The sequence below is a fragment of the Scyliorhinus torazame genome, chromosome 5, assembly GCF_047496885.1.
Source record: "Scyliorhinus torazame isolate Kashiwa2021f chromosome 5, sScyTor2.1, whole genome shotgun sequence".
Lineage (NCBI taxonomy): Eukaryota > Metazoa > Chordata > Chondrichthyes > Carcharhiniformes > Scyliorhinidae > Scyliorhinus > Scyliorhinus torazame.
In genome coordinates, this window is record NC_092711.1 from 68054148 (window position 1) to 68080832 (window position 26685).

The 26685-nt window shown below is 45.9% G+C and overlaps 1 protein-coding gene and 1 long non-coding RNA gene across 2 annotated transcripts in view; one reads left to right on the plus strand and one right to left on the minus strand.

The window, feature by feature from the left end:
* The window catches only part of LOC140418237 (uncharacterized), a 148694-nt gene that overhangs the window by 57835 nt on the left and 64174 nt on the right, over positions 1 to 26685 (plus strand). The gene's annotated exons all lie outside the window — the stretch shown is intronic.
* Positions 1617 to 16176, minus strand: LOC140418245 (uncharacterized). The gene is made up of 2 exons (XR_011944884.1): positions 15703 to 16176; positions 1617 to 7043 (listed from the first exon to the last, which is right to left on the minus strand). It is a non-coding gene; the product is annotated as an uncharacterized lncRNA (long non-coding RNA).

The window sequence follows — 26685 nt, forward strand, 5'->3', positions numbered from 1 at the left end:
CCTTCTCATCCTCTAAAGGACCAATATTTACCTTAGCCACTCTTTTTTGTTTTATATATTTGTAGAAACTTTTACTATCTGTTTACTATTTGTTATATGACTTCATTTTGAATTGAATAGATCTCGAGTCTTCATCCTAAATAACTCTGAAATATACACCATTGAATTGCAAACATGACTGACCAAGAAAAGAAAGTGTTTCACTGGGTAACAGAAATTCCATGAATCTTTGTTCAGTTTGACCAGTCAGCTTTTAAACAAAGTCAAATATAGTTAAATGGAAGTGAATTGAGAATTATGTGTTGCTTATATTTGACCCCTGTGTTTTGGTGTGAAACATTCTGCAGCCTAAATACCGTTCATGTATAAGAGAGGAGGGGTGACAGCAAATCCGCACTGATCCTGGATTTCCTCATCTCCTTGCGTGGCTTTTCCTGTTTCTCCATCATTAAGGCCGAATCTTTCAAAAATGTGGTTCAGTTAAATCTCTAACATTTCCTCTAATTCAGTTACAGTATCGTTTGTGTCTGTCTATATAAGCTGTCTAGCTACGTTTCGGAGGGTGATTAAAATCTTAATCTACGTCTACAAAGCCATTAAATTCTTTTGTGAACTGAGCAAACTGCCAAGATCCGCACTTTGTTTTTTCATGTATGGAACAATCTGTCTGGACTGTTCGCAGAACAATACTTTTTACTGTACCTCGGGACACGTGACAATAAATCAAATCCAATCAAAGAGACAGTTTCTTACTCGTCTTCAAATTGAAAAGAGTCTTCGTAAAAATTATTCATTCATGGGAGGTGGGCGTCACTGGCTGGGCCAGCATTTATTGCTCATTCCAATTGCCCTTGAACTGTGTGTCTTGTGAGACTATTTCAGAGGGCACTTACAAATCAACTACAACATTGCTGTGGATCTGGAGTCACATGTAGGCCAGGCCATGTAAGGAGAGCAGATTTCTTGAAGGACATTAGTGACCCAGACGGGTTTTTACAACAATCAAGAGTGTTATCATCAGACATTTAATTCAAGACTTTTATTCAATTTCAGCATCTGTCAAAGGCAGATTCGATCCCAGGTCCCCAGAGCATTAACCTGGGTCTCTGGATTAGTCGCCCAGTAACAATACCATTACTCCAATGCCTAGCCCACATATTTTTGGCAGAATATGGTGTCTCGTGTTGTGTTCTGTGATCTTGTCTTGCAATGATTCTACAGAACTGCTGGTGAATTAACCAGAACAATGATTTATTAATGTACACGTGGTAAGGATGCTAAGTTATCACAGAATTACATTAAACACTCTTGGAACTACCCTTATGTGCGACTGGCCTCCTGTATGCCTGACAACCTTCTGCTGGTAGCAGAATGTCACCTGACTGATGCCTGACGCCAACTACTGGTGGGAGGTCACACTGCTGAGTACATGTAATATATACAGGCTTATCACCACATCTCGTAACTTCTTGGAATTATCGAGAAATTAATTTTTTCAAACAAATTCTGATCGCTCTGCAGTTTCTGGAAACATTTTGGTTGATCGTGTTATTTTTAAAAATAAAGATCTAGTCTTTGCAATATAATTACCTAATACACCAATTCACTAATCATAATCAATGTTCACTGCTGAATAAACTTCAATTTAATTATTGTTTTTTGCAATGAAATCAATACATAGTTAATATAGAAAAGGTACAGAAGGTGAAATGGCTGCAGAAAGGCACATGTTAGAGGTATAAAAGGGCTTCCTTGACCTTATTACTAAGGCCAGTGAATACACTTTGAAAATAACAATTTACGGGCAGCAAGGTGGCGCAACGGTTAGCACTGCTGCCTCACGCGCCGAGGTCCTGGGTTCGATCCCCACTCTGGGTCACTGCCGTGTGGAGTTTGCATTCTTCCAGTGGTTTTGTTGGCCTCATCCCCACAACCCAAAGATGTGCATGTGTGGATTGGTCACGCTAAATTGTTCCTTAATTGGGAAAGCTTAATTGGGTACTCTAAATGGTTTATTTATTTTATAATGAAAATAACAATTTTAAAACCAAATGTGATTACACATGTGTACTTACAGCTTCCTACATTACAACAGTGAATATGTTTCAAAAGTACTCCATTGGCTTTAAAATACTTTAGAAGGTCCAGTGGCAGTGAGAGGTTTTATAGAAATGTACATTTGTTCTAATTGTCTGCAAACTAAGATATATTACACTCGGTGTCCTAACCAATTTATTGAGAAAGGTTGAGTCTTAATGTTGTGTAACAACCATGTCATTGACACCATTTTGAATACTCTGTGAAATTCCAGACACACCATATGTACAATTATTTGTTGTAAAACACAGCGAGCTGTTGTGATTTGGAATGCACGGTCCCTAAATGGTGCCAGAATCTCATTGGACTGTAACTTCCAAAAGGAAATTTGATGCATTCTGAAAAAGAAAACAAATTAGTTGAACTCTGGGATTAAATGGGTCGCTGTACAAAGAGCTGGCACGGGGAAAATGGGCCAAATAGACTCCCCTGTGCTCCAGCAGCCTTGTGTACATGTAAAGCGAGTGGTAACAACCTGGAACCTACTGCCTATGAGGGTAGGAGATGCAGAGATGACGGAGGGATTGCAATAGGAAATTGGACAGGCGCTGAGAGAAATAAACCCACAGGGATTAGGGGATAGAACGGGGCAATGGACAGACTGGCTTCCTCCACAGGGAGCCGACACGGTCCCAAAGGGCTGAATGGCCCCATTCCCCACCCTCCAGATGCTGTGATCTCAGGAGAGAAATTCAGCTGCTCCAGTCTCCAACTAACTGGAGTCCCTCATCCCTGGTGCCATTCTTGTAAATGTCCTCTACACCGTCTCTAAGAACTTCACATCTTTCCTAAAGTGTGGAGCCCATATATAGGGTTCCATTCCAGAGGGAGAGAATTGAAAAGTACGGAGGAAATGTTCAACTTGTTTAAAACGATGGTTCGCATACACTGGGAGCTCTGTCAACATTAATGATCTCCATTTCGAAAAAGGAAGTAGAGGCACTGGATAAGGTGCAACGAAGATTCATGATATACATGAGTCCCTCAACTCATAAGAGCATTTAACACTAAGGAAAGGCAGGGACTGCTTTTTTCTGGAAAAGAGCAGACTGATGGGTGACCTGATGGAAGTCTTTCAGATTATGAAGGGATTCAATAATCCAATAGGAATTTCAATAGAAACCTCTTTACCCAGAGAGTGGTGAGAATGTGGAACGCACGACCACAGCGAGTGGTTGAGGTGAACAGCATGAATCCACTGAACGTAAAGCTAGACACATACACGAGGGAGAAAGGAATAGAAGGAGATGCTGATTGGGGGTGGGGGGTGGGGAGATATGGAGGAGTGGGTGGAGGATCATGTGGAGCATAAATACTGACCCAGACCATGGCTAACCTGAGCCGGTATGGGAATTTAACCTGCGCTGTTGTGTTACCGAGCACAAACCAGCCACCCAGCCAACTGAGCTAACCGATCCGTATGTAAATCTTTAATAATTCCTTAAACATTAGTGATTGCCTGTCTCCCGCCACACTATTTAATGTAGTTTCCCAGTGCACTTCAGACAACTTGCCCCTCGTACCCTAATAATTTGTGGGCAGCACGGTAGCATAGTGGTTAGCACAATTGCTCCACAGCTCCAGGATCGATTCGTGGCTTGGGTCACTGTGTGTGCAGAGTCTGCACGTTCTCCCCGTGTGTGTGTGGGTTTTCCTCCGGGTGCTCCGGTTTCCTCCCACAGTCCAAAGATGTGCAGGTTAGGTGGATTAAGGGCCATGTTAAATTGCCCTTAGTGTCCAAAACTGCCCTTAGTGTTGAGTGGGGTTACTGGGTTATGGGGATAGGGTGGGTCTGTGGCTTGGGTAGAATGCTCTTTCAAAAGAGCCAGTACAGACTTGATGGACCAAATGGCCTCCTTCTGCACTGTAAATTCTATGATAATTCCATGAATTTTCATCTGTGAGAAGCACCAAGATAAATGAAACAAAAGAACCATGTAACCACCACAGCCCATCTTCATGGCAATGTGGCATGATTTTGGGGGTTTCCAAACAGAAATGGTAATGAAACATCTTCTAACCTCCAAACACCCTTTCACTCTTTGATCCTTGTGAAATGTGAAACCAGATATTCGCAAGAAGGCTTAGCGAGAATCAGGCCATTGGAGACGAAGCCGTGAGACTGGCCAGTCCAGCAGAAAGAAACCCTCTGACCAACCCCATTGACCAACAGAATGAACAAAATGCAGTCCTGGATGCAATTGAGAACAGAAACAATAACAGCAGAATCCAATTCCTGCAATCAGTTGTGAACTTGTTGGTGTCTCAGGAAGTGTGATGAATTACAAACTCCCTTCGCACATTGAGAGCAGGTGAACGGCCTCGCACCAGTATGAACTCCCTGGTGTGACTGCAAATGGCATAACCAATTGAATCGCGCAAATAGAGGTAAACATCTGTGTGTTATGGGGCTGACACCCACGCAGACACTTGGAGAACGTGACTCCACACGGACAGTGACCTGGGGCCAGGATTGAACACTGGTCCCCAGCTCTGTGAGACCGCAGTGCTACCCACTGCGTCACCTAACAATATAGATGAGGGAACAGAATGGAATATCGCCAAATTTGCAGATGACACAAGTTGATTGGGAGGGTGAGCTGCGAGGAGGTTGCACAGATCCATCAGCGTAATTTGGACAAGTTGAGTGAGTGGGCAAACAAATGGCAGATACAGTATAATTTGGAGAAATGCGAGGTTATCCAGTTTGGTAGCAAAAAGGAGAAGGCAGACTTAGCTGAATGGTCATAAATTAGGAGAGGGCAATGTGCAACGAGACCTAGGTGTCCTCGTACACCAGTCGCTAAAGGTAAGCATGCAGCTACAGCAGGCGGTAAAGGAGGCAAATGATATGCTAACCTTCATTGTGAGCGGATCCGAGTACAGAAGCGGGGATATCCTACTGCAATTATACAGGGTCTTGGTGAGAATATTGTGTGCAGTTTTGGTCTCTGAACCTGAGGAAGGATGTTCTTGCTCAAGGGGGAGTGCAGCGCAGGTTTTCCAAGCTGATTCCTTGCATGGTGGGACTGACGTATGAGAGACTGAATCAGTTGGGATTGTATTCGCTGACGTTCAGAAGAATGGGGGATCTCATTGAAACCTATAATATTCTAACAGGACTTGACAGGGTAGATGCAGGAAAGATTTTCCTGATGGTGGGAGTGTACAGAACCAGAGGTCGCAGTCTGAGGATACGGGCTAGACCATTTAGGACAAAGATTTTTTTTTAAATTTAGAGTACCCAATTAATTTTTTCCAATTAAGGGGCAATTTAGCGTGGCCAATCCACCTAACCTGCACATCCTTTTGGGTTGTGGGGACGAAACCCATGCAAACACGGGAAGAATGTGCAAACTCCACACGGACAATGACCCAGAGCCGGAACCGAACCTGGGACCTCGGCGCCGTGAGGCAACAGGGATAGCCCACTGAGCCACCGTGCTGCAGCAATTGAGGACAGAGATTTGGAGAAATTTCTTCACCAAGAGAGTGGTGAGCCTGCGGAATTTGTTACCACAGGAAATAGTTGAGGCCAATACATTGTATGTTTTCAAGAAGCAGTTAGATATAGCACTGAGAGCGAAGGGGATCCAAGGATATGGAGAGGAAAGCGGGATTGGGCTATTGAGTTGGATGATAAGCCATGATCATAACGAATGGCAGAGCAGGCGCGAAGGGCAAAATTTCTATGGAATCCCTTCCCACACTAAGAGCAGGTGACTGGCCTCTCCCCGGTGTGTATTCGCTGGTGTGTCTGCAGGTTGGATAACTGTGTGAATCCATTCCCACAGAGGGAGCAGGTGAATGGCTTCTCCCCAGGGTGAACTCGCTGGTGTTTCCGCAGGATGGATAAATCACTGAATCTCTCCCCACTCAGAGCAGCTGAATGACGTTTCCTCAGTGTACTCGCTGATGGTTCCGCAGGCTGGATAGCCAAGTGAATCCCTTCCCACACTGAGAGCAGGTGAACGGCCTTTCCCCAGTGTGAACTCGCTGATGGCTCCGCAGGTTGGATAACCAAGTGAATCCCTTCCCACACTGAGAGCAGGTGAATGGCTTTTCCCCAGTGTGCACTCGCTGGTGTGTCTGCAGACTGGATAACCGAGTGAATCCATTCCCACAGACGGAGCAGGTGAATTGCCTCTCCCCAGTGTGAATTTGCTGGTGTGTCTGCAGGCTGGATAACTGTGTGAATCCATTCCCACAGACGGAGCAGGTGAATTGCCTCTCCCCAGTGTGAACTCGCTGATGTCTCCGTAGGGTAGATGAATCAACAAATCCCTTCCCACACTGGGAGCAGGTGAATGGTCTCTCCCCAGTGTGAACTCGCTGATGTTTCTGCAGGGTAGATAAATCAATAAATCCCTTCCCACATTGAGGGCAGGTGAATGGTCTCTCCCCAGTGTGAACTCGCTCGTGTTTCCGCAGGGTGGATAAATCAATAAACCCCTTTCCACACTGAGAGCAGGTGAACGGCCTCTCCCCAGTGTGATTGCGTCGATGAATCTCCAGCTCAGATGGGACTCTGAATCCCTTCCCACAGTCCCCACATTTCCATGGTTTCTCCATGTTTTGGGTCTCCTCGTGTCTCTCCAGATTGGACAATCAGTGGAAGCCTTGTCGACACACAGAACATGTGCACTGTCTCTCCTCACTGTGAATGGTGTGATGATTTTACAGGTTGTGTATCTGGTTGAAGCTCTTTCCACAGTCAGTTCACTGGAACACTCTCACTCGGGCGTGTGTTGTGTGGGTCTCGGTGCTTTTCCTGTCACATTCACGTTTAAAATCTTTCGAAGCCAACAGATTGGACAAACATTTCTCCTTCTCGCCGATGATATTCAGAGCCCAATGATATTCAGATCAGAAGGAATCGAGTGAGTTTGTCACATCGAGACGTGATGTTTGAGATTTCTGTCTGTAATTCCTCCTCTTCCAATATCCTTCAAAAAGAATTTACAAAAGTCATCATTGTTAGTACAGGATAGAAATTCACCGTAACTTCACTGCAATGTAAGCCTACTTGTGACAATCAAGATTATTATTATTAAAATTCAGAACAGACAATTCTAGTTCCTATGGAACATCATTTTCTCTCGTTCTCCAAAATCTCCATCCCACACAATCTCCCTCCATTCTCACTCTGCTGAATCTAATATTCACCCTCCCAATTCTCCTGAAGGTGCTGATTCATGTTGATTGACAGATCCAAGCTCAGTTCACTGCTTCCTGACTGGGACACAGAGATTAAAATAGGAGCAAGAGTAGGCCAATTGGCTCACCGAGGCTGCTCAACCATTCAATGAGATCCTTGGCCGATCTACCTCAGCACCATTTTCCCCACACAATCCCCATATCCCTCGATATCTTCAATATCTAGAAGCCTATCAATATTTGTCTTGAACATACCTGATGACTGAGGCTCCACATTCCTCTGGGGTACAGAATTCCAAAGCTTCACCACATCCTCGAGTGAAGAGATCCCCCCTCATCTCAGCTTTCTCTCTATTTCCTACTTGTTCGCCATAACCCTGAACTCCATTATCAATAAAATATCTGTCAACCTTGTGCTTCAATACATTCAATGACCCCCAGATACAACTGGTCCCTGTGGAAGAGAAATCCAAAGACTAACAACCATCTGAGGGAAGAGATGACTGGAAATCTATAACGTAGCTACAGTCTGATATTACAAGACAAGAAATAATAATATATTTACTTTATTACAAAACGGTAAATAATATATCTAATCTGTACAATGTAACAACACTAGCCATATCTATGTCCATTATTAATTGAATTGCCCTGAAATGTCAGCCATCTCCTGGGGAACCCACCCCATTAATTGTGAACATTAGGAAAGAGACAATTTTTCGGAAATAAATTTTGAGTAACCAATTAATTTTTTCCAATTAAGGTGCAATTTAGCGTGGCCAATCCACCTACCCTGCACACCTTTGTGTTGTGGAGGTGTTACGCACGCAGACACGGGGAGAATGTCCACACGGACATTGACCGGGCCGGGATCGAACACGGGTCCTTGGCACCGTGAGGCAGCTAACCATGGTGCGACCAGAGACCATTCTTTTAGGGAAGGAAGGAAACCCTGGCAGGTGGGCTGGAAGATTCACAAACACCCGCTGGAGGCCCCAAACCCCCCAGTAAGACCCATTGATTTTATTGTCAGTCTGCAGACAGGAGCTGGAGAACTGAACCCAGGCAGAGGAGAGGGAGGGAGAAAACTGGGAGTGGAGGAAAGAAATGGTGCAGATGGTGAGATGGGTTTGGATTTCAGCCCAGGGAGGATGGAGTGTGTGTGGGACGGGGATTTACAGCTTTGGGGGAACAAGAGAGGGAAAATTGTTCCAGAGAAACTAGAATTGTGTGTTCAGAATTTCTATCCTAGACTGTCGGTAATGGGGATTTTGTAAAATTTGTTTTTAAAATTTTGGCTTTTGTTTATTTATTTATTTATTTTAAAATGTTTTTATTCTCCATTTTCACATTTTCCTTCAAAGTTTACACCCCACCCACAGACAGTAAACGGTAACAAATACAAAATCAATCCCCTTAATAATAACAACGATCCCATCCACCACCCCAAACAATGGCCCACCTGTCAATATATGCATCCAATAAAACAAATCCTCCCACGGTGGAAACAAAAAACAAAGGAGAAAAAGGAGTCCGGGACCGCCCATGGTCACCATTAACCTATAGAGTCCACTCCCCCCCATCCAACCTCTGAAAGAGTACCGTACATGATACCAAAGAGTTGTAAACACCTCCCCTCCCCCCTCTCCAACTCCTCCCATCCACTGCCTCCTGTAAAACTCCTCCCCCCAACCTCGGTTCCTTCCCCCCAACTTTCCACCCCGGCTAGACCACTCGGACCCTGTTCTGCCAGGCTCCGATGGCCGCAGCTCCTCCCCCGTTCACTGACCGGCTTAAACCGGCCAGCGTGGAGGCCCCCACCCGGGTCCATTTCCCCCTTGCCCGGCCCGAGGAAAGCCCAGAAATCCCCTTTTAGCACACAAACCCCGCATACACACCCACTCCCCAAAGAACCTCATTTCGAGTGAAAGTCCCATGCAGTGAAACAAAAAAGAAGAAAATACAGTCGTAAGGTTACATTTGCACATGACCATTTCTCAATTTCTCAGTTCTGCCAGTCCTTCTGCCTTCACAAATTCCTCCGCTGCCAAAATAAAAGTCCTTGAGTTTGTAAGTCACCCTCAGCTTCACTGGATATACAATGCCGCACTGCACCTTGCTAATGTACAGTGCCCTCTTCACCCGGTTGAAGGCAGCCCGCCTCCTCGTCAGCTCCACCGTAAAGTCCTGGTATACAAGTATATCAGCTCCAGCTCACTGCACCACCCGCTTCTGCCTGGTCCAGCACAGGACCTTCTCCTTCACACTGTACCTACAGAAGCACAGAGTCACTGCCCTTGGCGGCTCACTCGCCTTTGGTACAGGACTCCACGACTGATGAGCCTGATCCAGTTCATATTGGGAGGGTCCTCCCCCTCCCCCAATAGTTTCGCCAGCATCGTGGCAAAATACTCAGTCGGCCTCGGTCCTTCAACTCATTCGGGCAGCCCCACGATCCTCAAATTCTGTCGCCTGGATCTACATAGAACATAGAATACAGCGCAGTAGAGGCCCTTCGGCCCACGATGTTGCACCGAAACAAAAGCCATCTAACCTACACTATACCATTATCATCCATATGTTTATCCAATAAACTTTTAAATGCCCTCAATGTAGGCGAGTTCACTACTGTAGCAGGTAGGGCATTCCACGGCCTCACTACTCTTTGCGTAAAGAACCTACCCCTGACCTCTGTCCTATATCTATACCCCTCAGTTTAAGGCTATGTCCCCTCGTGCTAGCCATTTCCATCCGCGGGAGAAGGCTCTCACTGTCCACCCTATCTAACCCTCTGATCATTTTGTATGCCTCTATTAAGTCTCCTCTTAACCTTCTTCTCTCTAACGAAAACAACCTCAAGTCCATCAGCCTTTCCTCATAAGATTTTCCCTCCATACCAGGCAACATCCTGGTAAATCTCCTCTGCACCCGTTCCAAAGCCTCCACGTCCTTCCTATAATGCGGTGACCAGAACTGTACGCAATACTCCAAATGCGGCCGTACCAGAGTTCTGTACAGCTGCAACATGACCTCCTGACTCCGGAACTCAATCCCTCTACCAATAAAGGCCAACACTCCATAGGCCTTCTTCACCTCCTATCAACCTGGGTGGCAACTTTCAGGGATCTATGTACATGGACACCTAGATCCCTCTGCTCATCCACACTTTCAAGAACTTTTCCATTAGCCAAATATTCCACATTCCTGTTTTTCCTTCCAAAGTGAATCACCTCACACTTCTCTACATTAAACTCCATTTGCCACCTCTCAGCCCAGCACTGCAGCTTATCTATATCCCTCTGTAACCTGCTACTTCCTTCCACACTATCGACAACACCACCGACTTTAGTATCGTCTGCAAATTTACTCACCCACCCTTCTGCGCCTTCCTCTAGGTCATTGATAAAAATGACAAACAGCAACGGCCCCAGAACAGATCCTTGTGGTACTCCACTTGTGACAGAACTCCATTCTGAACATTTCCCATCAACCACCACCCTCTGTCTTCTTTCAGCTAGCCAATTTCTGATCCACATCTCTAAATCACCCTCAATCCCCAGCCTCCGTATTTTCTGCAATAGCCTACCATGGGGAACCTTATCAAACGCTTTGCAGAAATCCATATACACCACATCAACTGCTCTACCCTCGTCTACCTGTTCAGTCACCTTCTCAAAGAACTCGATAAGGTTTGTGAGGCATGACCTACCCTTCACAAAGCCATGCTGACTATCCCTGATCATATTATTCCTATCTAGATGATTATAAATCTTGTCTCTTATAATCCCCTCCAAGACTTTACCCACTACAGACGTGAGGCTCACCGGTCTATAGTTGCCGGGGTTGTCTCTGCTCCCCTTTTTGAACAAAGGGACCACATTTGCTATCCTCCAGTCCTCTGGCACTATTCCTGTATCCAATGATGACATAAAAATCAAAGCCAATGGTCCAGCAATCTCTTCCCTGGCCTCCCAGAGAATCCTAGGATAAATCCCATCAGGTCCCGGGGACTTATCTATTTTCAGCCTGTCCAGAATTGCCAACACCTCTTCCCTACATACCTCAATGCCATCTAATCTATTTACCTGGAGCTCAGCATTCTCCTCCACAACATTATCTTTTTCCTGAGTGAATACTGACGAAAAATATTCATTTAGTATCTCGCCTATCTCTTCAGACTCTACACACAACTTCCCATCCCTGTCCTTGACTGGTCCTACTCTGTCCCTAGTCATTCGCTTATTCCTGACATACCTATAGAAAGCTTTTGGGTTTTCCTTGATCCTTCCTGCCAAATACTTCTCATGTCCCCTCCTTGCTCGTCTTAGCTCTCTCTTTAGATCCTTCCTCGCTACCTTGTAACTATCCATCGCCCCAACTGAAACTTCACACCTCATCTTCACATAGGCCTCCTTCTTCCTCTTAACAAGAGATTCCACTTCTTTGGTAAACCACGGTTCCCTCGCTCGGCACCTTCCTCCCTGCCTGACCGGTACATACTTATCAAGAACACGCAGTAGCTGATCCTTGAACAAGCTCCACTTATCCAGTGTGTCCAACACTTGCAGCCTACTTCTCCACCTTATCCCCCCCAAGTCACGTCTAATGGCATCATAATTTCCCTTCCCCCAGCTATAACTCTTGCCCTGCGGTGTATACTTATCCCTTTCCATCCTTAACGTAAACGTCACCGAATTGTGGTCACTGTCCCCAAAGTGCTCACCTACCTCCAAATCCAACACCTGGCCTGGTTCATTACCCAAAACCAAATCCAATGTGGCCTCGCCTCTTGTTGGCCTGTCAACAAACTGTGTCAGGAAACCCTCCTGCACACACTGTACAAAAAACGACCCATCTAATGTACTCGAACTATATCTTTTCCAGTCAATATTTGGAAAGTTAAAGTCTCCCATAATAACTACCCAATTACTTTCGCTCTTATCCAGGATCATCCTCGCCATCCTTTCCTCTACATCCCTAGAACTATTTGGAGGCCTAGAGAAAACTCCCAACAGGGTGACCTCTCCTTTCCTGTTTCTAACCTCAGCCCATACTACCTCGGAAGATGAGTCCCCATCTAGCATCCTCTCCGCCACCGTAATACTGCTCTTGACTAGCAGCGTCACACCTCCCCCTCTTTTGCCTCCTTCTCTGAGCTTACTAAAACACCTAAACCCCGGAACCTGCAACATCCATTCCTGTCCCTGCTCTATCCATGTCTCCGAAATGGCCACAACATCGAAGTCCCAGGTACCAACCCATGCTGCCAGTTCCCCTACCTTATTTCGTATACTCCTGGCATTGAAGTAGACACACTTCAAACCACCTACCTGAACACTGGCCCCCTCCTGCGACGTCAAATCTGAGCTCCTGACCTCTATACTCTCATTCTCCCTTACCCTAAAACTACAATCCAGGTTCCCATGCCCCTGCTGCATTAGTTTAAACCCCCCCAAAGAGCACTAACAAATCTCCCCCCCAGGATATTTGTGCCCCGCAGGTTCAGATGTAGACCATCCTGTCTGTAGAGGTCCCACCTTCCCCAGAAAGAGCCCCAGTTATCCAGAAATCTGAATCCCTCCCGCCTGCACCATCCCTGTAGCCACGTGTTTAATTGCTCTCTCTCCCTATTCCTCATCTCACTATCACGTGGCACGGGCAACAACCCAGAGATAACAACTCTGTTTGTTCTAGTTCTGAGCTTCCATCCTAGCTCCCTGAAAGCCTGCCTGACATCCTTATCCCCTTTCCTACCTATGTCGTTAGTGCCAATGTGGACCACGACTTGGGGCTGCTCCCCCTCCCCCTTAAGGACCCGGAAAACACGATCCGAGAAATCACGTACCCTTGCACCTGGGAGGCAACATACCAAACGTGAGTCTCTCACGCTCCCACAAAATCTCCTATCTGTGCCCCTGACTATAGAGTCCCCAATTACTAATGCTCTGCTCCTCTCCCCCCTTCCCTTCTGAGCAACAGGGACAGACTCTGTGCCAGAGGCCCGCTGTTTTTTCCCCGTCCCTCTTACAGTTACCCATCTATCTCCAATCTTTGGTGTAACTAATTCCCTGAAGCTGCTATCTATGACCCCCTCTGCCTCCCGAATGATCCGAAGTTCTTCCAACTCCAGCTCCAGTTCCCTAACTCAGTCTTGGAGGAGCTGGAGATGGCAGCACTTCCTGCAGGTAAAATCAGCAGGGACACTAACGGCATCCCTCACCTCAAACATCCTGCAGGAGGAACATTGCACTCCCTTCCCTGCCATTCCTCTAACTTTCTACCAAGATCTGGCTAACAACTAAATTAATTTTTTTTTATATATAAAAAAAATAAAATTATTAATAACAATAATAAAATATGGTACTTACCTCACACCAAAGGGTTTTATTGTTACGTTAGAGGAGGAGGGCGGGTGGGAGACACTACACGTGTAGTGTCTCGGGTTTCCTCTCCACCAGAATTTATTGGTGAGGATCTTCCCAGAAGTCCGCAGGTCGACTTCCTGTTCCCACCTTAAACACTAGAATTTTAAAAAAAATTTAAAGGAGAAACTTACCTCCCAGAAATCACTTCCGCACTGCCCCCGCTGAAATGGACTAGCCTGCTCCGCTCCTGCTGAAATCTACTTGGCCTGCAAGGTAAGTAAGTTGTTAATCTGTACTCACCTCACCACAGACAGCGACCTTTTAAATGGTCCCCTCTGCCTCGCAGCCCCCGCGCTTTTTCAAAATTCCCGCGCTGATTCTAAGGTCCCAGCTCTCACTCCCGAACTCAACAGCTGACCTGCAAGGTAAGCAAGTTAATCTGTATCTGTTTTCCAGGTCTTCCATTTTTCCTCGCAGATCCTCGTTAATCTCCATCACCTTCCGCATCTCCTTCCCCATCGAGCTAAGTTCATCATCGTGCTGCAATAATGTCTCCTCCACTTCCTTCAGCGCCTCACCCTGCTCCCGCACCTCCGCCACTGCGCTCGCCACCACCGTCCTCACCGGGGTAATCGCCTCCTCCACCAGCACACTCAAAACCTCCCTCATCTCCTTCCTCATTGTCTCCATGTGTTGTGTAAACTGCCTTGCGAATTCCGCAGCCATCACATTAGTCATTTCTTCAGCTGTATACAATGCGGCCTCCCCTGGTGCTCCAGCATCCATTTTCCTTGGTGACCCCACAGTGACCTTTTTTACGGCCGTTTTTTTGCTCACCCTCGACATTTTCCTTCACTGTGCCTCCTCCCTGCTTTTGCCGCCTCCATGGCCCCTGGGACCGTGCTTAAAGTCCCGAAAATGCCGTTCCAGAATGGGAGCCCTCCAATGTGCGGCTGCCTCCTGCCCGCCATCACCGGAAGTCTGGCTTTTGTTTATTTTTGATTTTAAATTTTTTAAAATTACCCAATTGTTTTTCTCCTAATTGAGGCGTAATTTTAGCGTGGCCAATTCACCGACTCTGCACATCTTTTTGGATTGTGGGGGTGAATCCCACACAGACACGGGGAGAATGCACAAACTCCATACGGACAGTGACCCAGGGCCAGGATATAACCCGGGTCATCGGCTAACAACTGAGCCACCCTGCCTGTCCCCAGTGATTTCTTTTATAAACTTCTCTATCAGGATATTACAAGGGGAGAATTTACAAATGGAAACTCCAATCAAACTTCACATCAAGATTTAACAGAGTCACCTCATTCATCAGGACCTGAATATCATTAGCCTGTGAATGTGGAAGAAGAAATGTTTGTCTGTTCCGTCTGAAGGAAAAGATTTTCTTTTTAAAAAATAAATTGAGAGTACCCAATTATTTTTTTTCCAATTAAGGGGCCATTTTAGCGTGGCACATCCACCTATCCTGAGCATCTTTGGGTTGTGGAGGAGACCCACGCACACACGGGAAGAATTGGCAAACTCCACACAGACAGTGACCCGGGGCCGGCATCGATACCAGATCCTCAGCGCCATAGGCAACAGTGCTAATCACTGCACCACCCTGCCACCCCTAGGGTTGCGAGTTTCTGATGTGTCTCCGTGTGACTGAACAGAGCCGCACATGGGGTCAGATAGCCATTGAGTTAGTGGGATCCATGGAGCAAAATTTGCTTGTTTCTTTACTTCTCTGTTGCTACTCTGATCAGCAATTAGATAAATGGGTCTGTGCAAACCGGGGTAATGGGAGGTCAAGTAACCAAGACAAAGGGTAATGCAGTTTGCTGGCCAGGTTGTCTCCATTCTGAGCAGTGTGGAATATCTCCCAATAATTGAAAATATTGCCCCCAACAAACATGGCGGCCGCACATGCGCTCTACTGCTCACTGGCTCGAGTAAAGATGGCGGTCGTTATTCTGAACCGATCACTGGACCCTCTCAGTCCCGCTCCGTGAAACAGGGAAACTAGGAAGTAGTTTTTCCGGGTATGGGCTTGCACGACATGTTTAAAAAAACTTTTTACACCCACCAGCCAGACCTATCGCTCCCGCGTTGCACAATATTCCTCTTATCCTTTGTTGATCCGAGATATAAGCTCGCCATCGCCATTACCCGCACTGCGCATGCTTCAGTCGAAGTCCCACCCACCTTCACTCACTCCGATTGGTTGGAGGACCATCCACTCCCGCTCGGTCCTCTAACCCCGCCCCTCCTCCTATTGGGCCGGAGCTGCCGTCAATCACTCCCCGGGCATTGTGATGTGGGGCATGCGCAGTGAGACTCATGTCCAGGGACAGACGCTAGTTTGTCTCATCTTCAGGCGGGAAGGAGGCAGCGGTCGGGGCAGTGGGTGGGAGGGGAGGCTTCACAAACACCCAGTGGAGGCCTCAACACCCCCATTAACAAACTGGCGGCACCGCCTCAACACCCAACACAACGGCAGCTGCCGCTTTCTCCCGGTGCCGGGCCCCAGTGGACAAATGTGGCTTCCGGAAGGAAATGCAGCAATGGATTTGTTCAGGAGAAATTATCTTTAACTCACTTTACTGATCCTGGAGCAGGAACAGGGAATGTGGGGAATTTCTATCCTGCAATCACACTGACGGATTTTGAAAACTCCTTTTACAGTGGGTTTAAAGGGGAGGATTCACAGAGGGGAAAGTCAAACGAAACATCACTAACAGCAGATCCGATTCATCAGGACCTGGATATTATCGGCCTTTGAGTTTAAGCATTGAGTTGTTACCACTGTGCAAAAAAAATTCTTCTCCACATTCCCTTATATCTCTTCGCACAATCTCCAATCCATGTCCCATAAACCTTTTGTGGGAACAGCTTTTTGAAAATCTATCTCATCTAATCTATTAGAAACTTGTGTACACCTCAATCAAATCTCCCCACAATGTACTTCATCAGAAGAGAACAACCCTAGTTTCTCCAACCTAACATTGCAACTATAATCCCTCATTCCTGGAATCATTCTGGTAAACTCCTCTCCACCCTCTCCAGGACCCTCCCATCCTGCATACTGTGTGGTTAACACTGGTTTGCATAGATCCAGATGTTCTGTCTTCCTGTCCATGATGTCATCAAGCACCAACAACTGCGCAGTGACATCACCCCCACGCCCCGGTACTTCCTCAACTGGGAGATTTTTCTCTGACTCCAGAGCTTCTGATATCTTTCCAGCTGCGGGCTCCAGCAGGAGAGTTTAAAATTTGAAACAGTGAAATTGTTCTTATGGTGAGCATTTTCGTCCATTCCTCTACAATTTAGAGTCTTTGGTGTTGTGCCCTGGTCTCTGTCAGAGGTTTCATGGTTCTGGGGCTGGTGTGACCTTTAACAAGAATCTGAATCCATGTTCATCAGTTGCTCAGATTCACCTCTGCCCTCCCTGACCAGCTCTCTGTCATTGTCTAACTCCACTATCTCTAATAACTCTGTCTCTAATAATGAGTGTATTTTAGCTGTGTTCAGTATTTTCCTGTTACTTTTCCCAACTGTGTCTAAGTTTGGTGTCCACCGCTGTCTGTCCCTTGACCATATGCTGCTGATTTACCAGCTTTATCCCCACTATCTTTCACAGTTAATAATTGTTTTCCCTGTGCTAATATCCATTTCTATTCCACTTATGAGTTTATATTGACCATCACATTTTGCACCGCTTTTATTCCCTGTAATTCATTCTGTACATTCTGAATTGTTAACTCTTTCTCCACAGTTATTGCTTGGCCTGTGTAATATTTCTAGAATGTCCTCGTTTTATTTCAGATTTCAAGCAGCTGCAGTATTTTGTTTTTATTAAAGTCAGGACCGTGTGTGACTTTATGGGGAACTTTGAGCAGTTGTATGTGATGGTGTTCACATACAGCTGCTACCCGGGTGTTTCGAGGTATGGAGGTTGAGTGTTTGGGCATTAACATTTTGGTTGAGTTTTAGATACATGAAATCCCTCTCCTTCATCCCTCTGCACCCACAGTGTCCAGAGCTTTTGGCCCAGACCAGTTGGCAGGTTCCTTTTCCCTGAAGGACATTAATAGTAATAATCTTTATTGTCATAAGTAGGCTTACATTAACACTACAATGAACCTACTGTGAAAAGCCCCAAGTCGCCACATTCCAGCATCTGTTCGGGTACACAGAGGGAGAATTCAGAATGTCCAAAGTACCTAACAGCACAACCTTCGGGACATTGGGGGAACCAGTTGGGTTTTATGACAATCCAGCAGTTTTCATGCTTAGTTTTTCCCAGAGCCGGCCCCACAAATGACCAGATTCATTCAGCTCAATTCACAACCTGCCTTTATGTTCTTGTGGGTTCTCTCTCACTCACTTTTTTTTTTGTCTAAACACAATTTCACAGGTTATCAGAAGAGGAACTCTCCAGTCTTGAAACCCAAACCAAACATCACATCAGGATGTGACAGAGGCGCCTAATATATCATTGTATTTTGGACATGGAAGGAAAAAGCACCGTTCACAGTGAGCAGAAACTGTTTCTGTGTTATGTGTGTGGAAGAGAAGTCAGCCGACTATCTGACCTGTCGAGACATAAATACTGTCACACCAGGAAGAATCTACAGATATTTGGGGGCTGTGTGGAAGGATTCAGTTACCTGTCAGAGCTGGAGGTTCATCAGGGCAGTCACATTGGACACTTCACCTGCTTTAAGTGTGGGAAGGGATTCACTACCTCATCCCACCTACTGACCCACCAGTGAGTTCACACTGGGAAGAGACCGTTCAGCTGCTCCAAATGTGGGAGGGGATTTGCTCACTCGTCCAACCTGCTGACACACTGATGTGAGATGTTTTAAACGTGCAGATTGTGGAAAGTGCTTTAAAAGTTCCCAGGAACTGATGTCCCATCAACATGTTCACACTGACGAGAGACCGTTCAGGTGCTTGCCTTATGGGACTGGATTCAGGCAATCATCTGACCTGATTAAACACCAGCAAGTTCACACTGGGGAGAGGCTGTTCACTTGCTCCGAGTGTGAGAAGGGGTTTACTTGTTTATCCCACCTGCTGACACACCAACAAGTTCACACTGGAGAAAGATATTCACCTGCTCCAAGTGTGGGAAGGGATTTTGTCACACATTCAATCTAACAAGACACCAACAGGTTCACACTGACGAGAGACCTTTACAATGTTCAGACTGTAGGAAGTTCTATAAAAGTTCCCAAGACCTGATGCACTCATCAATGTGTTCACACTGATGAGAGACCGTTCAGATGCTTGAACTGTGGGACTGGATTCAGGTGATCATCTGATCTCACAGCACATCAGCACAGTCACACTGGAGAGAGACTATCCATCTGCTCCGAGTGTGGGAAAGAACAAAGAACAATACAGCACAGGAACAGGCCCTTCGGCCCTCCAAGCCTGCGCCGATCACATGTCCTATCTAGACCAACCACCTGTATTCTTCTATACCCCGTCTGTTCATGTGCCTATCCAGATGTCTTAAAAGCCCCAGATGTTCGGGGCAGCACGGTAGCATTGTGGATATCACAATTGCTTCACAGCTCCAGGGTCCCAGGTTCGATTCCCGGCTTGGGCCACTGTCTGTGCGGAGTCTGCACATTCTCGCCGTGTGTGCATGGGTTTCCTCCCACAGTCCAAAGATGTGCGGGTTAGGTGGATTGGCCATGCTAAATTGCCCATAGTGTCCAAAATTGCCCTTAGTGTTGGGTGGGTTTACTGGGTTATGGGGGTAAGGTGGAGGCGTGGACCTTGGGTAGGGTGCTCTTTCCAAGAGCCAGTGCAGACCTGATGGGCTGAATGGCCTCCTTCTGCACTGTAAATTCTATGAAAAGTTGCTAACGTATCTGCCTCAACCATCTCACTTGGCAGCGCATTCCAGGCCACCACCACCCTTTGTGTAAAAAACTTCCCCCGCACATCTCCGCTGAACCCACCCCCTCTCATCTTGAACTTATGCCCCCTTGTAATTTTCAATTCCGCCATGGGAAAAAGTGTGCAATTGTTTAAACAATAAAATTGTTTAATTTTATAAACTTTTATCAGGTCGCCCCTCAGCCTCCGTCTCTCTAGGGAGAACAATCCCAGTTTATTCAATCTCTCTCATAGCTCGTACCCTCCACACCAGGCAACATCCCAGTAAACCTTTTCTGAACTCTCTCCAAAGCCTCCACGTCCTTCTGGTAGTGCGGTGACCAGAATTGGACACAGTATTCCAAATGTGGCCCACACAATGTTCTATGTAACTGGATCATAATTTTTGAGCTTTTATATTCGATACCTGGTCCTATGAAGGCAAGCATGCCATATGCTTTCTTCACCACCATTTCCATCTGTGCTGCCACTTTTAAGGATCTGTGGGCCTGCACACCCAGATCTCTCTGTGTCTCTATGCTCCTGATGGTTCTGCAATTTATGTTACAGCTTCCACCTGAATTGGATCTCCCAAAACGCATCACCTCACATTTTATCGTAGAATTTACAGTGCAGAAGGAGGCAATTCGGCCAATAGAGTCTGCATCGGCTCTTGGAAAGAGCACCCTACCCAAGGTCAACACCTGCACCCAACACTAAGGGCAATTTTGGACACTAAGGGCAATTTATCATGGCCAATCCACCTAACCTGCACATCTTTGGACTGTGGGAGGAAACTGGAGCACCCGGAGGAAACCCACGCATACACTGGGAGGATGTGCAGACTCTGCACAGACAGTGATCTAAGCCGGAATCGAACCTGGGACCCTGGAGCTGTGAAGCAGTTGTGCTTTCCAATTTGTCCGAGTTAAATTCCACTTGCCATTTCTCCACCCAATTTTGCTGCCTACCTATATCCTGTTGTATTCTATGACAATTTTCATCACTATCTGCAATCTTCGTATCATCCGCAAACTTGCTAATCAGACCTGCTACATTTTCTTCCAAATCATTTATATACATTACAAACAGCAGAGGTCCCTGTACTGATCCCTGTGGAACACCATGAGTTACAGCTCCATTCACTACTTCATCCGATCTGCAGACACACCAGTGCATCCACACTGTGCTGTGGGAACTGTGGCAAAGACCGCTCAAAGTCACACACCGTCCTGACTTCAATAAAATCAAAATACTGCAGCTTCTGGAAATCTGAAATAAACTGAGAACATTCTGAAAATATTCCACAGACAAAGCAGTAACTGTGGAGAAAGAGTTAACATTTCCGGATGTACAGAATGAATTACAGGGAATAAAAGCTCAGAAGTGGAATATAAATGGATATTAGCACAGGGAAAACAATTGCTGACTGTGAAAGATACTGTGGGGATGAAGCTGGTAAATCAGTGGCACATGGTCAGGGGACAGAAAGCGGTGGACAACTCATTTAGACCCAGTTGGGAAAAGTAACAGTAAAATACTGAACACAGCTAAATTACACTCATTATTAGAGACCAAGGAAGTTGGACAATGACAGAGAGCTGATGAGGGAGGGCAGAGGTGAATCTGAGCAATTGATGAACATGGATTCAGATACACAGTAAAGGAGTCACACCAGCCCCAGAGCTATGAAAACTCACAGAGAACAGGGCACAGCACTAAACGTTCTAAATTGTAGAGGAATGGACAAAAATACTCACCATTAGAACAATGTCACTGTTTTCAGTTTTAAACTCGTGCTGGAGCCTGCAGCTGGAAAGATATCAGAAGCTCTGGAGTCAGAGAAAAATCTCCCAGTTGAGGAAGTACCGGGGCGTGGGGGTGATGTCACTGCGCAGTTGTTGGTGCTTGATGACATCATGGACAGGAAGACAGAACATCTGGATCTATGCAAACCAGTGTTAACCACACAGTATGCAGGATGGGAGGGTCCTGGAGAGGGTGCAGAGGAGATTTACCAGAATGATTCCAGGAATGAGGGATTATAGTTGCAATGTTGGAGAAACTAGAGTTCTCTTCGGTTGAAGTACATTGAGGGGAGATTTGATTGAGGTGTACGCGTTTCTAATAGATTAGATGAGATAGATAAAGAAAAGCTGTTCCCACAAAAGGTTTATGGGACATGGATTTGAGATTTTGCGAAGAGATACAAGGGAATGTGAGGAAGAACTTTTCTTTTTACACAGTGGTGACAACTCAATGCTTAAACTCAAAGGTCGATAATATCCAGGTCCTGATAAATCGGATCTGCTCTTAATGATGTTTCGTTTGACTTTCCCCTCTGTGAATCCTCCCCTTTTAACCCACTGTAAAAGGAGTTTTCAAAATCCGTCAGTGTGGGTGCAGGATAGAAATTCCCCACATTCCCTGTTCCTGCTCCAGGATCAGTAAAGTGAGTTAAAGATAATTTCTCCTGAACAAATCCATTGCTGCATTTCCTTCCTGAAGCCACATTTGTCCACTGGGGCCCGGCACCGGGAGAAAGCGGCAGCTGCCGTTATGTTGGGTGTTGAGGCGGTGCCGCCAGTTTGTTATTGGGGGTGTTGAGGCCTCCACTGGGTGTTTGTGAAGCCTCCCCTCCCACCCACTGCCCCAAACGCTGCCTCCGCTTATCCGCCTCCTTCCCCCTGAAGATGAGACAAACAAACGTCTGTCCCTGGAGATGATCCGCACTGCGCATGCTCCAGATTACAATGCCTGGTAGTGATTGACGGCAGCTCCGGACCAATAGAAAGATTGGAGGACCGAGCGGCTCTGGATGGTCCTCCAACCATTCGGAGTGAGTGAGGATGGGTGGGACCTCGACTGAAGCATGCGCAGTGCGGGCAATGGCGACGGAGGACGCTTTTATCTCGGATCCACAAAGGGTAAGAGGAATATTGTGGAACGCGGGAACGCTGGATCTGGCTGGTGGGTGGAAACATTTTCTAAACATGTTGTGCAAGCCCATACCCGGAAAAAATACTGCATTACCCTTTGTCCTGGGGACTTGACCTCCCATTACCCCGGTTTGCACAGACCCAGATATCTAATTGCTGATCAGAGGAGCAACAGAGAAGTAAAGAAACAAACAAATTCTGCTCTCTAGATCCCACTAACTCAATGGATATCAACCCATGTGCGGCTCTGTTCAGTCACACGGAGACCCATGTCAGAAACACAACCCTAGGGGCGGCACAGTGGCGTAGTGTTTAGCACTATTGCCTGTGATGCTGAGGATCTGGTATCTATGCCGGCCCTGGGTCACTGTGTGGAGTTTGCACATTCTCCCCGTGTCTGTGGGTCTCACCTCCACAACCCAAAGATGTTCAGGGTAGGTGGATTAGTCACGCTAAATTGCCCCTGAATGGGAAAAACAAAATTGGGTACTCTAAATAATTTTTTTCAAAAGAAAATCTTTTCCTTCACACAGAACAGACAAACATTTCTTCTTCCACATTCACAAGCCAATGGTATTCAGGTCCTGATGAATGGAGTGAGTCTGTTAAATCTTAATGTGAAGTTTGATTTGAGTTTCCATCTGTAAATCCTCCCCTTGTAATATCCTGTAAAAGAAGTTTATAAAAGTCATCACTAGGGGCAGGCAGGATGGCTCAGTGGTCAGCCAAGGATCTGGGTTTGATCCTGGCCCCGGGTCACTGTCCATATGGAGTTTGCACATTCTCCCCATGTCTGTTTGGGACTCGCCCTGCATTCCAAAAAGATGTGCAGGGTCGGTGAATTGGCCTCGCTAAAATTACGCCTCAATTGGGAGAAAGAAAATTGGGTAAACCTAAATTTTTTAAATTAAAAATAAACAAAAGCCATCATTGTCAATCCAGGGTAGAAATTCTGAACAGACAATCCTAGTTTCTCCGGAACATTTTTCCCCCTCCCACACACTCTCCCTCCTCCCTGGGCTGAAATCCAAACCCATCTCACCATCTGCACCATTTCTTTCCTCCACTTCCAGTTTTCTCCCTCCCTCTCCTCTGCCTGGGTTCAGTTCTCCAGCTCCTGTCTGCAGACTGACAATAAAATCAATGGGTCTTATTGGGGGTTTGGGGCCTCCAGCGGGTGTTTGTGAATCCTCGCCGCCCACCTGCCAGGGTTTCCTTCCTTGCCAGAGATCAGAGTCCTTATTGATGATTTGAGCCATTGCTGGAACTACACTAATTGGGAAAAAAATATTTTCATGCAGGTTAGGGGCTCCACAAAGTGTTTCCAACTCCTCCTACCCATCTCCTTAACAGGTTGACACATTTATTTGTCTGACTCAAAGAATGGTCTCTGATCGCACCATGGTTAGCACTGCTGCCTCACGGCGCCTAGGACCCGTGTTCGATCCCGGCCCTGGATCACTGTCCATGTGGAGTTTGCACATTCTCCCCGTGTCTGCGTGTGTCTCAACTCCACAACCCAAAGATGTTCAGGGTAGGTGGATTGGTCATGCTAAATTGCATTTTAATTGGAAAAAAATAATTGGTCACTTGAAATTTATTTTAATAAAGGATGGTCTCTTTCCTAATGTTCACAATTAAAGGGGTGGGTTCCCCAGGAGATGGCTGACATTTCAGGGGACAGTAAATTAATAATGGACATAAATATGGCTAGTGTTGTTATATGTTACAGATTAGATATATTATTTATCGTTCTGTAATAAAGTACATAATTTTTTTTTCTCGCCTTGTAATAGAAGACTGCAGCTACGTTATAGATTTCCAGTCATCTCTTCCCTCAGAGGGTTGTTAGTCTTTGGATTTCTCTTCCACAGGGACCAGTTGTATCTGGGGGTCATTGAATATATTGAAGCACAAGTTTGACAGATATTTTATTGACAATGGAGTTAAGGGTAATGGAGAACAGGTAGAAAATAGAGAGAAAGCTGAGATGAGGAGGGATTTCGTCACTCGAGGATGTGGTGAAGCTTTGGAATTCTCTACCCCAGAGGAATGTGGAGCCTCTGCCATCAAGTATGTTCAAGACAAATATTGATAGGTTTCTAGATATTGAAGAGATAGAGGGATATGAATTGTGTGGGAAATGGTGTTGAGGTAGATCGGCCAAGGTTGAATGGTTGAGCAGACTCGGTGGGCCGAATGGCCTACTCTTGCTCCTATTCTAATCTCTGTGTCCTGGTCAGGAAGCAGTGAGCTGAGCTTGGATCTGTCAATCAACATGAATCAGCACCTTCAGGAGAATTGGGAGGGTGAGTATTAGATACAGCAGAGTGAGAATGGAGGGAGAGTGTGTGGGGTGGAGATTTACAGACTTTGGCGAACAAGATGTTAGGAATGGACTTTGCAATTCAATACTAATTTGATGTCAATTATCCAATAGAAGTCACTGATACATAAAGGGGTTACAGGTGCACTATTTGTTCCTGGAGATTTGTGTGTGAAGTTTATTCTGCAGCAACGGGCATCACGGTAGCACAGTGGTTAGCACTGTGGCTTCACAGTGCCAGGGTCCCAGGTTCGATTCGCCACTGGGTCACTATCTGTGCGGAGTCTGCACATTCTCCCCGTGTCTGCGTGGGTTTCCTCCGGGTGCTCCGGTTTCGTCCCACAGTCCAAACATGCAGGTCAGGTGGATTGGCCAAGCTAAATTGCCCTTTATGTCCAAAAGGATTGGGTGGGGTTATGGGGATAGGGTGGGAGTGTGGGCTTAGGTGGGGTGCTCTTTCCAAAAGGGCCGGCGCAGACTCAATGGGCTGAATGGGCTCCTTCTGCACTGTAAATTCTATGTTCTATAATTGTTGTAAAAACCCATCTGGTTCACTAATGTCCTTTAGGAAATCTGCTCTCCTTACGTGGCTTGGCCTACACGTGATTCCAGATCCACAGCAATGTTGTGGTTTATTTGTAAGTGCCCTCTGAAAGAGCCTCGCAAGACATGCGGTTCAAGGGCAATTGGAATGAGCAGTAAATGCTGGACCAGTCAGTGACACCCACTTCCCATGAATGAATAAGGTTGGGCAGCACGGTGGCACAGTGGCTTAGCCCTAATGCCTCACGTGCCGAGTTCCCAGGTTCGATCCAGGCTCTGGGTCACTGTCTTTGTGGAGTTTGCACATTCTCCCCGTGCTTGTGTGGGTTTCGCCCCCACAATGCAAAGATGTGCAGGGTAGGTGGATTGGCTACACTAAATTGCCCCTTAATTGGAAAAAATGAATTGGGGACTCTAAATTTATTCATTTTAAAAAATAAATGAATGAATAGGTTTAAGAAGGCTCACTGTTCAATTTGAAGACTAGTACAAAACTGTCTCTTTGGTTTGATTTATTGTCACGAGTACCAAGAAACAGTGAAAAGTATTGTTCTGCATACAGTCCAGATAGATTGTTCCATACATGAAAAAACAAAGTGCGGATCTTGGCAGTTTGCTCAGTTTACAAAATAATTGAATGGCTTTGTAGACGTAGATTAATATTTTAATCACTACAAAACATATCTACTTGTAATGTATGCTCATATTGTCATGTGAGAGTACCTTTAAGAAATGGATGTTTAAGCAATGTACCTTTAAGAAAACAGTGATGTCAGAGAGTGGGTGGAGTTGAGCTCAGTTCAGCCACTCTGAAGTTTCAATTTGAAAAAGAGCTTGGGTGTGTGTCTATGTTTTGCAGTGAGCTGGATCTGCTGTGATCTCTGCCATGAAAGACTATCTCTGGATCATTTGGGTGATTTAAACTCATAATAGTAAAGCCTTTAACCTGATGTGTTTCTGTTTTAAGGTATTAAGTCTCATGGATGTTGAAAGGGATAACTGAAGGATTATTTAGTGTAATATTTTTGGGGTTATCTTTGAAGTATGGGATGTTAAGAGATCCAATGTTTATTTAAGAGGTTAAGTTGAGTTCATGGAATAAACATTTGTTTTGTGTTAAAAACTACGTGTCCATAATTGTAATATCACACCTGGAGAACAGGCCGTGTGCTCGGAAAAGCAACAAACACATTAAAGGGGGAGGTTGGTTGAACTCCATGATACATTTTGGGGTTCTGAAAACACCTCACCCATAACAATAGACAGACACAAACGATACTGTAACTGAATTAGAGGAAATGGCAGGGATTTAACAACCACATTTTTGAAAGATGCGACCTTAATGATGGAGAAACAGGAAAAG